Raw genomic sequence first — 4912 nt, forward strand, 5'->3', positions numbered from 1 at the left:
ACTTGATCTTAGATCCAGACTCGTAATCATCGGCCCACGCTTGAACATTTACTCTTCTGGCAACTGCCTTCGGCATCTGACTTTGAGAATTCATCCATTTGAGCACCTCGTCCTCATCATTGGGAATACTGGAAGGATAACAGTCAAGAAGAGTTTACTGATAAGTGGTATATCCATGAGGATTGTCTAAGTTGCCTTGTGGGTTAAAGGTTGAGAGGGACAATTTCCCACTTTCAATCATATCTTGGATCGCATGCTTGATACTATAACACATCTTAGTATCGTGCCCTTTGCCCCTATAATACTGGCAATGGGCATTATTATCCCAGAATTTTGATCTCTTTTCTGGATCTAGTGTAGGACCGATAGGCTTCAACATTCGTTGTTCCATGAGTCTCTGAAGGGCATCGGTGTATGTAATACCAATGTCGGAAAATTTCCTAGGAGGTGTATCCTTCTTGTCGGAAGCCTTTCTGAATGACCTTGGAGAGTTGTTAGGTTTCTTTGACGAAGGCTCCATGAGGCTGCTTTTGTTAATTTTGATTCCTGGATGAGAAGAACTAAGACTAGATTGCTCTCTTGTTGCTTTCTCCTTAGGACTGTCGGGTTGAGGGTTTGTCTAGACACTTTTCATCTTGAGAGGTTGGGCCTCAAGCTTCTTACCCATTTCAGCAAACTGGTTCTCCATGTTGGAAAGCCAGGAGTTTAGGTTATCAATAGCTCCCTCTAACTTGTAAAAATTATTGTTGAAGACAATGGAAAGCATGAGCATTCCACTTTGGATATCGTCGTCTTCGAGCACATTGATTTCTTCGTTATCATGAGGAGCGAGGAGGTGAGAACAATCTAGAAATGATCCATGGTTATGTTCATGATATTAGACCTAAGAGGGTCGATCTTCTTGGATTGCTTGACGGAAGGTGGCACAGGAAGCTTGCCATCCTCGATCATATCTTAAATAATATGTTTTAGACAAAAGCATTCTTCCGTATCATGTCCCCTACCTCGTTGGTACTGACAATATAAATTGCCCTTCCACCTAGGCAATATTTTTTTAGGGTCTGGGGTTGGACTAATTGGATGAAGCCTTCCCTGGGAAACCAGTCTTTGTAGAGATACTTCATATGTGGTTCCGAGGTCAACGAATTCCCTAGGAGCTCATCTCGGCCTTTTGGGTGGAGTTTCCAAGGGGTTGATTCCCTTGTCTTCATTGGCCTTCTTAGATGGGTAGGTCATGTTGAAGCTATGACCTGGCCTTGGGGTATGAGAAGATGGTAAAGATTTTATTATGCCTATTTGGTTTTCCATATTGATGACACGAGTGCTCAAGTCTTCAACGGTGGCCTAAGCTTAATGACTGCAACACTTAGTCCTTCGACGATGACAGATAAACGTTCTTGAACATTTTCATTGGAAATCGCAGAATTCCTACCGAGAAGAAAATGACGCGCGTTACAATTTGATTTGACATGGGATCACGCATACTAAGGCGACAAAAAAGGGATATACGAAGGAAAATATATGAGGACGTGTAGATACCCAGTATCTGCACCTTCCAAAAACCACCTGATGATGATCGGACTACAACGTGTTTTTGATACGCATGCGTGGATTGGCTATACATGAGACAGTTTAATGCATTACTCGGATATGAAAAATGATTTCAAAAGTTTTCTAACTTCATTTGCATTAAAAGAACACTTTTTAAAGTTAAAACCGTCTTCGGGCCCAAAACCGACTCAGAAACCTGCAACTCGAGTAAATCTGAGTCAACCCGAGTTTCGAATGTAAAAAAATGCCATAAATGGTTTTATCATGCCATTTGCATTGAAATGACACTAATTAGAGTCAAAACCGACACCGAGCCAAAAACCGACTCAAAATTCAATTCCTGACTCAACACGGGTCAAACCCGAGTCAAGCACACAAAATACCTTCCCCAAATAGCACCCAAGAGCAAGCTCACACGGCTAAGCTATCACATAAGAAAACAAATCACAACTAACAAAACATTGATTAAAACAAATGGAAAATCCAAATTTTCAAAAAAGAGAGGACACCCCATTGTATCAATAACATGCTTGCGCCTCAATGGGCTACCTCCTTAGCCTCCAAGCAAACTCAACCGACATACCACCCCACATTTCTCTATAAATACCCACCTTCACACCCTTTAATACTCATGCGAGCGTCCGCCTCCTCACATCTCCCTTAAACTTCTAGACTCGACTTCCTAAGTCACAAATCGACACGTGTTTTCGACCTACTGATCGAAAATACAAGCCTTACACATTTTGTTTGGTATGGTCGCCGTGCATTCGCCTGACCCATTTGACCAGCTCAACACATTAATCAACATGTGTTTCAACCACATGTTTTCAACATCCTTTCAAAACAAAATCCTTTTTTAAGGCACTCTTTTAAACTTCTTTGATCGCGAGTAGTCGCATAACGAGAAAACTGTCTCTAAAGCAATCTACCTCGCAAACATCATAACACGTAAGTTTGAGGGTGTAAACAACTTACTTATTTCATGTCTTTACTATTTTTATGAGTTTATAAGCATGGACAATGCATAACACGATTCAAATATAGGTTAGATGAGCCAAAAATGGATTTTGACTGGAGACAGAGGCTGGTAGTCACGACTACTAACCTCGCGCCTCTTCTGGTGTCTCTGGCCAGAATCCAAACATGTTTGTTCTCGTCTTTACTCTTTGTTTAATTTCTTATTTACAATCGGTTTTTACCATTTCAAATATTTCAAATCATTTTTATGACAAACTTTTTAACCATAAATCGTAATCACCCTTGGTTCCTTATACCATGACGGTTTATTCTGTGATTCGGTGATATTATTTAGTTAATTACAAATTAAAGAATATTTTAACACTCTTTTCTTTTATTTACCATCTTTCTCAATTATTTACATTGCATACATATTAGTCATAATTCATAATCATTCTTGCTTCCTCATACCATGTCGGTTTAATCCGAGTACGATGACAAACTTGACTAATCACAAAGAAATGAACTTAACATATTAGTTCATATCAAACATTTTATTTTTACTTTTATTTCATTTTATTTTTATCCTTCTCTTGACCATATCATATGTCACCCTTGGTTAAATAAATACCATGTCGATTTAATTCGAGTACGGTGATAAAACGTTTAAGCACACACATTTTATATTTTTATTTGTAAACTATGCTTTTCAAACTTGCAAATCCGACAACGAATATTACTAAGATAATAGTAATTATTCCGAGTCATGCAAATCATTTAATCACAAAAGCGGTTTTAAACAACCTTTTTTTAAACAACCAGGAGTGGTCCCTTGACTGCACTATGGCTCGCGCCCCAAGGAACCTTCTGTTTCCTGTATTTCAAACTTGGACAGGCCCTGTTGCCTCGCCAATGGGTTCGCGCCCTAATGGGCTACCTCACACTGTTTTGTCTTGTTTCGGAACTTGTCTTGGACGATCCCGATTACGGTCAACCCGAATACATGACGGATCATATTGACTAGTTTACATTTTACACTTTATCATTTAAACACACTTCTTTTCCAAACAATTAGATCGTGTTAAGCACCATAATCCGAATTTGGTAAATGGATGTTTAATTTCCGTTTTGGCATGCAAATCAATTTAAATCCAACTCGACATCAATTTCATGATATTTGGATAAACAAACCGACTTTGCAAATCTTCACATGTTAGGTTAAGACTTTTGGATGCGCATTCATGCATTTAATCCATTTTATCAACTCTTGCAGTTAAACAACCACGATCGATTAGTAGAGGCCGCTAACGCGGGCGGGATTGGGTGTCCGATTAAAGGGCTTCCCAATACGTACCCTTACCTCTCACTCAGAACCTTTGGATAGTGGATAACCTTATCCAGAGCGTAATAGAGTCATTTTAGTGATAGGATGCTAAAGGGGGACGAGTCCTTATCTGTGGACATGCAGCGGTCTTTTGAAAGCCATGCTTAGCGGCGTAAGAAAATGCTTTCGACCGGATCGTTTTAGATCGGTCGGTTTCGTCTCGGTAAGGGTCTCAAAACGATACAAGAGATGTTCAGAGTTGCCACCAAGCATTTGTGGGTGCTTGGAACCCGTTCGAATCCACTTTATACCTAGGTCAACCAAGGCAAAAAAGCGGTGTTTGACATAGGTACTAAAGATAAGGGTGTTGGAGCTGTGTCCTCCAGTTAGTGCGGATAACGTCATTGCACATACACTTGTACGGACAAGTGGGAGCTTGTTGGGGCTGGTGTCCTTTACAGTTAGTGCAAGGACATTTAAATCTCTAAAAGGATCAAAGGGTATACTTTTGTATCATAATCAGTTGGTCCACGTTTATCAATAACGGTTGGCTTGCTAGATAAGTTTGACGTTATTGTCATACAGATGGCGGTGATCAACTGGTCCCTAAAAGTCACACCTATAGGATACGTTTGAGAGATGTGACGGTATGAAAATACAGTCATGTAGATGCCAAATTTTGACGAACCAGTTAGTCTGAGTTATTTGACTAATAATTAGTCAAAATGTGATGTTGAGATATTTTATTTAATACGGATTAAATAATAATGGCTAAGGCGAATTAAGCAGTTAATTCGTAAATTGAATATAAGCGTTTTATATTTAATTAAATGTATATTGAATATAATTATACAATATTGTCTTTGTCGGACATGTATTAATGATTCAACTAATCCGTGGTATTAGTTGATGCTTTAATATCCGATAACCGATGACAGTTTATAATGAAACCGCATCATATACATTTAGAATTTAACGAACCGGACCACGAGTTAAAATGAAGAGGAAATGGAAAAGCCCATCTCCTCTCCTTGGACTCGGTTTTGGCCGAATGGTATAGACAAAAGAGAGCTCTCTCTC

This window comes from Silene latifolia, chromosome Y (genome assembly GCF_048544455.1).
Source record: "Silene latifolia isolate original U9 population chromosome Y, ASM4854445v1, whole genome shotgun sequence".
Classification (NCBI taxonomy): domain Eukaryota; kingdom Viridiplantae; phylum Streptophyta; class Magnoliopsida; order Caryophyllales; family Caryophyllaceae; genus Silene; species Silene latifolia.